Source organism: Xenopus tropicalis, chromosome 4 (genome assembly GCF_000004195.4).
Source record: "Xenopus tropicalis strain Nigerian chromosome 4, UCB_Xtro_10.0, whole genome shotgun sequence".
In the NCBI taxonomy this organism is placed as follows: domain Eukaryota; kingdom Metazoa; phylum Chordata; class Amphibia; order Anura; family Pipidae; genus Xenopus; species Xenopus tropicalis.
In genome coordinates, this window is record NC_030680.2 from 18884175 (window position 1) to 18896506 (window position 12332).

A 12332-nucleotide genomic window follows, 5' to 3' on the forward strand; every position below is an offset into this window, starting at 1 on the left:
AGCTTTAAAAGGTTCCCCACTCAGGGCTTTGTTTAGGTGCAGTGCCACCCTAGTGCCACCCTAGCCACCTGACTAAATATACCCCTCTGTCTCTGTGACATCACATGACTCCCACATCGTGACCCGGCCCCTTGCCTCTTACCCCTCACCCCCAGCTCCGTCGCCAGATTTCCTAAGGAAATCTGAGCTGGAGGCTGGAGGTATTTTTTTTTATTATAAATCTAATATATTAGGCACCCGATGGTCCCCCCAAAAGCACTGTCCTAAGCACAGGCCCTCGGGTGCCCATATACAGTATATATAAATATAACCCTGTCCCCACCCCAACTAAAGCTAGCCATACACATAAAGATGAGGTAGTTTGACATGGTCAGACAGGCCGGCTCTTTGGGCCAATCAGCTTGGACTTGAGGGGCTGGAGGGGCAGTCCTTGATTGGCTGTGCAAGTCCCCACCCATGTGTAACAAGATTTATAAAGTATTATGTTATATTTACATTCCCTTTTATATACAGAGGGGCACAGCCTGAACATCAATGGCCTGGGAAGGGTGTGGCCAATCACTTCTTGTTGATAGTGTTCTGCCCACTCAGCAGTTTATTGTTATACTTGCAATTTTGCCCATGGGAAGGCATTTATGAGCCCTGCGCCCAACACAAATTGGGTTTTATTTGCATGGCCATAATTCAGTACTGGCACCAACACAGTCAGAGGGCAAGGGCCCCTATCCACTGGGGGATTAACATAGGTCATATCTAGTCAGTCAAGGACCCCTTAGCTTAAAGCTGGCCCCTTTGATTTAAGGGGTGGAGCTTGAGTAGGCTAGGGGTATGGCTGAAGGGTACAGGCTTGGACTGGCAATCTGTGGGTTCTGGAAAATGCCAGGGGGGCTACTGTAAGATGCCATAGACAGTCACTATTTATTGGGCCTGTGGGGGCTGTTCGGGCCTCTGTGTACTTGAAATGCCAGGGCCTATTTAGAATCCCAGTCCGGGCCTGTCTGACCAGTATGTAACTGGGCATGGATGTGGCCAGAAATCACTCAGATCACAAGGCCAAAGCCTCTGCATTAATATAATTAGCATTGAGCATCAATTTTACTGGCCAAGTGGGTAAAACACTGGCCAGGGGGCAGTTGATTTTAAGGTTATTTGTAAATATAATTACTACTGCCAGTAGTATCTCTCTGACTTTTTTATCCTCTGTATTGCTGGTTCTGGCTCCTGAAACCCTGCAGCAGAAGCCAGCTGAACAACAAACCCGGAGGAAAACTGATGTCAGGCTACATTTTTTCAAGAGTCAGAACCAGAAAACAGAAAGGGACAGGCAGACACTGCTTCCAGTTGGAATTGCAGTTACAAAGAACTGAAAGACCACTGAAAATATGAGATGAATGTAAGTTGGGAAGGTGCTTAGAATTAGATTTTGTTTCATCAGGTGAAGTTGCCCTTTAATTTCGTTTAGAGAAAGAAAAAATCAGTTTGGGGGCTCAGAATGTGAGCGGACCATTCCTGGGGGTTATTGATGATTCTGAGTGGGGTCAGAAGGATTTGGGATTTTCTTCCCGCCAGTCACCAGTCACTGCCTCTGTGGAATCCATGCTGGGAGTTGGGGCAGAGAGGGAATCAGGCCTCAGATTGATGATGGTAACCAGCAGACCTTAGCTTTCCCCAGCCCATCACTAGGCGCCTGAAACAGCTCACTTCCCCAGTGGGTCAGCATCTCCGAGAGCACATCAGACAGGGGACCTGGTTACTCATTGATCATACTGTCGGCTGGAGGAGATGTCTCGCAGGTTGAAGTTCAAGCTTTTCATAAAGGGGGAGCCCCATCCCATATTTCTACATCCCAGGATACAAATGATCACATATATCAGAGGGGGTTCTAACAAGGAGATTTCCTTGTCATATAAACAAAGGGCTATAAGTTTGTTCCTGGTCTAGTAACCCATAGCAACCATTCAGTTGGGGGACTTCAAACAGCAGACCTGTACCTGCCCCTGTTATTACTTTACCCTCTTGCTGTCCCATTCCACACTCGCCAATACATTTACTCAAAGGAAATTATTTTGGTTCAGGATCCCTTTAGAGAACCAACAATTGGTCAGGACCACCCTTAGTTCATAACAAGATTACAGATTCACCTATAAATCACCTAAGAATGTCTAGGACATCAAATAAGTGTTTATGCCAAATTTCATCATAACTGACATTCTATCTGGGCTTTTGGGTGCATTTAGTAGAGCCAATGGACATTAACCCCATCCACCACCACACTCACAGTCTGGAAACCGCTGCTTTAAGTAAAAGTGGTGTATTCATCGAACAGGCTCAGTGGCTGAGATCCAGGGCTGGAAGTAGGGTTAGTCAGCAGAGCGAAACTGGGGTGGGGGATCCAATAAGAAGAATAAGGGAAGGTCTGTGCACTAGGCCAAAGTAGTGCTGCTGTGGGTGCCAACACTACTAGGCCAGGCTCTTCTGTGATTTATGGGTCTGACATGCCACACATGCACTATTATTTTGTAGTTACAAACGTTACCCTGGTAACTATTTCTTTCTAAAAAAACAGCAGTCCCATCTTGCTTTATGGCAGGGAAAATGGACATAAGTATAGAGGGGGCAGACATTGTGTGTGTGGGGGTGGGGGGGTCAGAATTGCAGCTGGCACCCAACACAAGCAAAATGATGGCCCACAAACTTATGCCTTTGCAAGGAACACCCTTAAGTAGGGTGCTTGGCTTGTGGTATCATGGCTGTATATAATCAGTGGATTAATATCAATACCCTTATAAATACCCAATATATATAAATATAAATAAATAAATAGAATTATTGTACTGTTTGGAAGACATTTTTCTGTTCCTATATTTGAATGGAAATCCAGGCCCTGCATACAAGGATAGGATAGGGTACAAGACAGATCAATAGTGGCAGGATTGATGGGGCAGATACAGATAAGCGAAACCCTGAGGAAGGTGAGACTTAACTGGATTTGAAGGCTTTTCAAGTGCTTAGATAAGGAGAGCAGTATATCAGCGGCAGGAAGAGACACGTCCATGGGAAGAAGTGCAGATTTAATGTCAATCCATCAATAGATTCCTGCTGAATTCCAGTCCTTAAGGTGAGGGGGGGACAGACAGTGCAGTGTAAGTGTCATATATATTTAGGTACAATGAAGAAGAGTATAGAGGGGACACCACTTTTAATCATAAAATATCATAATAATATCAAAACCTATAACAGAAAAACAGGCATGCTGGTAAGATCACTGCAGAAATGGCTAGTGAGCACTCCATTAACCCCAGACATGTCAATAATATTAACTGCAGTATTGGATAGATTGAAAGCATTGCTTCACCAAATGCTCCTGTGCTGCTTGTCTTTCTGTGCATTCTTTTGCTACAGTCCCTTCCCAGAGGCTTTTATCCCACTGCTACTATAGGCACCATCTCCCCCTACTATACCTGCTATCCCACAGCCCCAGTCCCTTCCCAGAGGCTATTATCCCCCCACTGCTACTATAGGCACCATCTCTCCCTACTATACCTGCTATCCCACAGCCCCAGTCCCTTCCCAGAGGCTATTATCCCCCCACTGCTACTATAGGCACCATCTCTCCCTACTATACCTGCTATCACACAGCCACAGTCCCTTCCCAGAGACTATTATCCCCCCACTGCTACTATAGGCACCATCTCTCCCTACTATACCTGCTATCCCACAGCCACAGTCCCTTCCCAGAGGCTATTATCCCCCCACTGCTACTATAGGCACCATCTCTCCCTACTATACCTGCTATCACACAGCCACAGTCCCTTCCCAGAGACTATTATCCCCCCACTGCTACTATAGGCACCATCTCTCCCTACTATACCTGCTATCCCACAGCCACAGTCCCTTCCCAGAGACTATTATCCCCCCACTGCTACTATAGGCACCATCTCTCCCTACTATACCTGCTATCCCACAGCCCCAGTCCCTTCCCAGAGGCTATTATCCCCCCACTGCTACTATAGGCACCATCTCTCCCTACTATACCTGCTATCCCACAGCCCCAGTCCCTTCCCAGAGGCTATTATCCCCCCACTGCTACTATAGGCACCATCTCTCCCTACTATACCTGCTATCCCACAGCCCCAGTCCCTTCCCAGAGGCTATTATCCCACTGCTACTATAGGCACCATCTCTCCCTACTATACCTGCTATCCCACAGCCCCAGTCCCTTCCCAGAGGCTATTATCCCACTGCTACTATAGGCACCATCTCTCCCTACTATACCTGCTATCCCACAGCCCCAGTCCCTTCCCAGAGGCTATTATCCCCCCACTGCTACTATAGGCACCATCTCTCCCTACTATACCTGCTATCCCACAGCCCCAGTCCCTTCCCAGAGGCTATTATCCCACTGCTACTATAGGCACCATCTCTCCCTACTATACCTGCTATCCCACAGCCACAGTCCCTTCCCAGAGGCTATTATCCCACTGCTACTATAGGCACCATCTCTCCCTACTATACCTGCTATCCCACAGCCCCAGTCCCTTCCCAGAGGCTATTATCCCCCCACTGCTACTATAGGCACCATCTCTCCCTACTATACCTGCTATCCCACAGCCCCAGTCCCTTCCCAGAGGCTATTATCCCACTGCTACTATAGGCACCATCTCTCCCTACTATACCTGCTATCCCACAGCCACAGTCCCTTCCCAGAGGCTATTATCCCCCCACTGCTACTATAGGCACCATCTCTCCCTACTATACCTGCTATCCCACAGCCCCAGTCCCTTCCCAGAGACTATTATCCCCCCACTGCTACTATAGGCACCATCTCTCTTTACTATACCTGCTATCCCACAGCCACAGTCCCTTCCCAGAGGCTATTATCCCACTGCTACTATAGGCACCATCTCTCCCTACTATACCTGCTATCCCACAGCCCCAGTCCCTTCCCAGAGGCTATTATCCCCCCACTGCTACTATAGGCACCATGTCTCCCTACTATACCTGCTATCCCACAGCCCCAGTCCCTTCCCAGAGGCTATTATCCCCACTGCTACTATAGGCACCATCTCTCCCTACTATACCTGCTATCCCACAGCCACAGTCCCTTCCCAGAGGCTATTATCCCACTGCTACTATAGGCACCATCTCTCCCTACTATACCTGCTATCCCACAGCCACAGTCCCTTCCCAGAGGCTATTATCCCCACTGCTACTATAGGCACCATCTCTCTTTACTATACCTGCTATCCCACAGCCACAGTCCCTTCCCAGAGGCTATTATCCCACTGCTACTATAGGCACCATCTCTCCCTACTATACCTGCTATCCCACAGCCCCAGTCCCTTCCCAGAGGCTATTATCCCCCCACTGCTACTATAGGCACCATCTCTCCCTACTATACCTGCTACCCCACAGCCACAGTCCCTTCCCAGAGGCTATTATCCCCCACTGCTACTATAGGCACCATCTCTCCCTACTATACCTGCTACCCCACAGCCACAGTCCCTTCCCAGAGGCTATTATCCCCCCACTGCTACTATAGGCACCATCTCTCCCTACTATACCTGCTATCCCACAGCCCCAGTCCCTTCCCAGAGGCTATTATCCCCACTGCTACTATAGGCACCATCTCTCCCTACTATACCGGCTATCCCACAGCCACAGTCCTTTCCTTGATGGCTTTATCCTTACAGCTACTGTAGGTACTAAAGCACAGTCTGCAAAATTTAGAGTTAGTTGATTCATTGCTATACTTACACTATAGATATATAGATGCCTATACTGCTCCCAATGGTTTTGCATGGCAACATCAAGATACCTTTTTATGCTCCTTGAGCCTCTCAACCCAGTGCGTAATATTGCTGGGCAGGTTGTGACAATAACCCTTTCACTGAACACCCACCAGGTTAATAAGACCAAATGGAATGCATTCATATTTTATTAGGTTCATATTTTGTTATTAATGACCTCCTTGGCTTCTGTGGGAATGGCACTTCCTACTGGGCAGCCCGTCTGAGCTTTTAACAGTTTTTTATCAGGTTGTTACAACTTCAGCCGCCATGAATATTTCATTGGAGGGAGAGAAAGCTGAATTCAAGTCCTAGTCAGGTTTTCAGTTTTACAGCACACATGGAATTCATTAAAGGCACAGCCCAGCTTAGAATTAACTTAGAATTTAATGATAATAATGACAGCCATATTCTAAGGCAATTTGTAGTCGGACCTTATTTATTAATATTTTGGGCTTTTGAAAAAAGGCAGTAATTGATATAACACTATAGGCATCAGAATTAGGCCCACTTTACAGGGCCCTCTTTACATCATGGAAGGTATGCAATTTTATTATATGAGTCAAGTTTTAGAAAAGCTATTGTAGCAACCCTAGTAATAATACATAGTTTCATTGTAACACAGTAAATAATAAATTGATAACAAGATTATTGATCATTAATTTGTTATTCAATCCCAATCATTGCTAAACTTGCAGAAGAAATGCAATGGGAAATCAAAATTGTGCTGAAACCATCATAGACTGAGTGCATTTTTTCTATCCCCCACCAGGTGGCGCTGTGTGATTACATATTTAATATTTACATTATGGCAAACGGATTTGTGTCTCTTTGCTCAGTTATTTGGAAAAACAAGTAGTCAGAGATGACATTTTATATTAGTTTTTCAGATTAATTGTAAAGTGTAAACATAATGTAAAAAGAAAAACTTTCAGAATTTGTTTAATAGTGTTCACATTCCAGAATATATCAAATGATGGCTTTTCTTTTTATTACATTTCCTTTTATTGTATTGGACTTAGAAACACTATTACAGTTGGTCTGTAGCAAAGATAACCGAGGCCCTTGGCCCAGGTAATGCAACAGAATACACTATGGAGAATCCTCAGCTGTTCTATCTAAACCTAGTTGTTTACACCAGGAGGCTTATGGGATGTAACAAGCTGCTAGTGGCCTGCCATCAAGGAAACAATGGCTGCTTAAGTAAGGCTGAATCTGTAAGATGAACAAGTAACAATGGAAGCTAAGCAAACGAAAGACTCCTATCTATCTATGTAACATACATGGTGGGTAGGACAGCCATCAAGGTGAGCAGGTTGGAGCCCTGTAAGGGGCCTGTTGGAGTGGGGGGCCCTTTCAGTTGCAGTAGACCACGAGTATTGGTCTTTGGGGCAATAGGTGAAGTTTGGGCAGATTGTAGACATTTTTGTGTGTCTGGGAAGGATCCGAGCTTGTTTTAGATGCTATTTAGATTTAGATTTTTCTGATGGTAACTCAGACTGTTAAGGTGGCCATACACGGGCCGATTACAGCTGCCAATATCAGTCCTTTAGACCAATTCAGCAGCTTATCTGACTGTGTATGGGCTCCACCAATGGGCATCCCCGGCCGACATCTGGCCAGATCTCGATTAGGTAGGTTTAATTTTTCCATCAAATTGGGGACCCAATCAGCTCCTGTAGGTGGGTATATCAGGAGAAGATCCGCTCCCTTTGCGACCTCCCCAAACCAGCGGATCTTACAGTGTACCAATCAGCAGTCAGTATTGAACACTCAGTCAGTTGGAAAAATGAAAGCAAAGACCTGATTGGTTGCTATTGGCAACTAAGCATGAGTTCGGAAATCAGCCCTGATCTCTCTCTGGTTGAAATTAACATTGTGGCTTCTGGGTTCTTTGTAAAATAATTACCACGTGTCCTAGTTATTAAAAATTCTGTAATTAATCTGAGCTAGCCTTTGTTAATAACACCAGTAAACCTTTTATATTATGGCATAGGATAAAACTGTTCCGCGGATGCTAGACTGTACAGAATGTTTATTTCAGTCCCCCCCCCCATCGGTAATGCAATGGTACGGCTCCCCAGCAGAGCTGATCTTCTTGGCTTTGTTATCATATAGCAAGGGGGCCCTCCGAGTGCCAGAACTTCAACACACACTGTCATTTTCAGCAGCAAGAGCCTGTAATGCCGGTGAAAGGCTGCGTTTAAGCTCCCTCTGGTCAAATTATAGCATCTCATGATAGGCAATAATTTTGCTCTTGAGCTTTTTTTAACTAGTAATTCAGTCTGTGTCTGTCTGTGTTCTCCACCGCTGGGAGTGATGGCCCTGCCAGTGGCCAGGCTGTGATCTCCTGAGTAGATCATGGTTATTATGTTGTTAGGATAGAAAGTTATGGAGTAGAATTCCCCCCGGTAACAGGAGTGAAGCCTTTTTATCATTCTCATGAGTCGGATAATATGAACCTCAAGTCATACAATGTTGTTCATGTAAAGCACCAGTGTGGAACTGTGGTCCTCAAGCTATTGTTAAGTAGCCTCTCACAGTACCCCTAATATATACCCAGAATTTTACCCTGGTGCCCCATATTATGGTAACTACACCTGATCAATGTTCAGAAAAGGTCTATGTAGTTGTAAAATATGTTACCACTGAGAGCAAAGTAGGCAACAGGGAGGCGTTATCTTCAACTCTGATGGAGGACAAGAGTTAAGTGACCACTACAGAGATGATAGACCTTATTGACAGAGTGGTTTTGGGATAAAGCATGAATTAGGTTGGTAGAGTCCAAAAAGCTCAGAACCATCTATAGTTTATTCAGTGTAGTGGGGCTGGTGGCCAGAAGCTTTCATGGTCCCTCTAGGCCTAATGGAGATGTTGAGTATTGTGTTGTCTTACAGAACGTGGAGAAATGGTGGGTTCAAAATCATCCTGCACACTTCAGTACTATTGACAGCAGTGGCACAAACTAGGGGTAGACAACAGAGGCAGCCACCTAGGTGGAAAATATTTTTGAAAAAAGGAGAGGGGGGTCAGTATCTTGTGGTATTCACAAGCAGAACACCATTTCATTGGCTAATCACTAAACCACTCCCATGCCTCTCCTCACCATTCCTGAGTTAGTTGCTCGGTGTTCACCACCAATTTTTTTCACCACTATATATATATATATCATACAAAAAAGACCAACAACACTGGGATTTCTGTGCAAATCAAAAAATGTTTAAATGTGCGTATGCAGCCATTTAAATATACTTTTTTGATTTGCACAGAAATCAGGTCTTTTTTGTATGTTGTGTTGTATGTTTACCGTGCACCTGGGTATATAATTAAAGCGGTGTGTGACCCTTCTGGTAATATATATACTGTATATATATACTGCCAGCATGCAGTGTGCTTAAATATAGAAAATACAGGCCTGTATCTACCCTTAACTTTCTATAGTAGTAAATAAGCCTCTTGGGGACTGATTCACTAAAGGGCGATAAAACGTGCGCTATTTTTATTGTGCGCTAAAATTTTTACCGCGGCTTAATTTTGGAGATTTTTCGCACGATTCACTATAAGCATACTCGCGCTTTTTTACGCGCGATATTGCATGCGTTATTTAACTCGCGAAGACTATTTCAATGCGGTATTTGCCGGTACATGCGCTAAATTACGCACGCGAATAGTCGCCGCATATGAATGGTAGCTTAGAAATAGTGTATAAAAATTGTCGCCGCATATAAATGGTGTATATAAATATTAGCCACATATAAATGGTAGCATATAAATAGTAGCCACTAGTGATGAGCAAATGTGTTCTGGTTATCTTTTGTGAAAAATTAGCAAATCTTTCGAAAGATCCACGAAACGGCAAAAATGTTGTGCGGGCAAAAAAATTGTTGCTGTGACTATTATTTTTTGACGTTTGTATAAATTTTTGTATGTGCGGTGAATTTTTGCGTGGCAAATTTTTTCATGCGTTTTGCCATTGGCGGATTGTTTTGCGAAACGCATGAAAAAATCCGCCGCAAAAAAATTCAACGCACGTCCAAAAATTCACTGCGAATCCATGCCTGGCGAAACATTTCATCACTTGTAGCCAAATATAAATAGTTGCGCAAATGAACGCACGCCATGTTAGCCATACACGCCAATACTTGCAGAAAATTACTGTATTAAAAATGAACATTTCGCTGCAAACTGGCGGCTGCGTCACTCTAGGGGAAACACAGACTTGAATAAATAACACTGTAAGTCCATATTTTATTGCAAAAAATCATTTACTGTACTTTTGTATAATTTTTCGCCTGCCTGTAGTAGGTGTTAATTTTCGCATAGCCGAATGCGATATTTAGTGCGCAAAAGTTATAGTGAATCATGCGATCGTATTCTTTTCAGTGCGGAAATTAACCCATGCGGTAAAACTAGTGCGAGAAATAACCCATGCGAAAATGGAGATTTTTCGCACGCGATAATACTATGGTGAATCGTGCGCAAATTATTTTGCGTTTTTTAACGCAAAAAAGCGTGCGATAATTTTATCAGGCCCTTGGTGTCTAATATCCAAGAGGAACCACCTTTTTAGACCTTTATGTAGTCATTTTTTATTGAATATCGGTTGATACTGAAGTACTACAGAGCTCTTTCATGACATTCATGAGAGTGGCCACTGCTTACAAACCAGCTGACCTAAGCAGAGAAACCATTAAGGCAACCAGGATCCCACGGTGAGTGTTGTTCTATGGTATTGTTGACAAAGAATACACTAAGGGCAGGAGGGAAAGGTGAGAAGGCCAAAAGCATGAAGCTACCAATGATCCCTAAAGCTCACACATGGAAAGGGTCATGGGAACTGAGCACCTTTGGAGCTAATCCAACCCTGAGAGATACATGAGGGATGGGGTGTAATCCAGACCTGGGTTACATCATGGGTGCAGCAGCGACCATTGACCTTAGCACTGGGCAGGCCATTGGTTACAGATGACAGGCCTCTTACCGACAAGGTGAGCAGAATTAAAGAGGGACACTAGAAAGAACATTAAATTAAAAATGATGATAATTAAGTGAGTCAAAGTGAGTCGTCCTGGGCAGGCAGATGGCTCCGTAATATAACAAAGTTGCTAAAATACTAATTACTTTTAGTAACATCCATGCTTTCTGGGCTGAAAGCCGTACAGATGTGCTACTAGAGATATGCCAATAACATTTGAGCTAGTGTGACCACTAACCTAACTAAAATCCCACTTTACTTTGTGGAGACACATACCGTAGGTGAATAATAGAAGAGCACTTACTATAACTACAGATTTTTTTATAGACTCATAATAATCTCGGGGGGGGGGGGGGAGTTATCCAACAAGATTTTGACACCAAAACAGAGGCCCAAACTGGAAAAGTCTTGCCGGATATGGGCCAGTTATGGAATGTTGTGTCTTTTTGTGCAGTGGGGCCCGGTGTACATTAGTTATGCCACTGATGGGCCCTTTTTGTTTGCTTTTTCCTTCTCCATATATCCCATGCCCTTCAACTTGCCCTCTTTCTAATTGCCCCTCTAATCACCTTTAGTCCCCTTCCAACAAAAAATACTTTTATCCCCCTCCCCTTATGCTATTCCCCTTTTTTATATATATATAAAATATAGTATATATATATACTATTTCTTTCCCACCTCCCATGATCCCTTCTCTCCTTCTTCCAACCCGGCCCACAAAGTGCCATTCTGTTAAAACTTTCCATGCTTATACAGTATGTGCCATTCTCTTAACATTAGTACTCACCCCTTCTGCCATACTCTCAGCACACAGCTTTCTCCCACAAAAACTCAATATTAATATTTATATAAGGATACATACAGCAGGGTTTGGAGGAAGACAGAGAAGGCAGGATTTTCATTGGATAACCCTCTTGCATTAAGTAGGCGGCTTGAGCAGTGCCAATAACACTACAAATCCTAGCAAGTTTTCACCCCTGATAATGTGGGCATGTATGTGGGCATGTGTAGGCCAGCAAAACATTTGGGCAAAGTATGCTTGGGCGAGGGTTTACATCCCCTTTAACAGCTATCATCATTGTAACTTGTGCAAGTATGAATGAAGTTTAATAAAAAGAAACTTAGGGATGTTCTGCAGAGGGAAACATGAGGGCAAAGCAGAGCTTAGCAAAGTCCTATGGTGACAAAGACTAAGATGGGGTTAAAAAGGGGGTGGGGGTGCAGATTACTCCAAGATCATTTTTTGTATTCATATTATGGAAAACTGGAAAGAATCCAGTAAAGGAGACTTAAACATGAAGTAACAAACAAGGGTTATTATTGATGAAACTAAGCCTAGATAGAAGCCTAGTTCTTCAAGTTCTTTTTCTTTAAAGGGGAAATATACACAGTTTCAAAGTTGGTTTTGCCTCCTCTCTCTTTATCCTAGGAAAGCTCATTATTCTACACATTTCCAGAATATGTGGTAACATGCATAGGGGCTGCCATACTGCTTCACCTGCTCAGTAATCTATCTATAGGCCTCTGTGTGGAAGAACTACAGAACCCGTGGGCACAGGCAATAATAC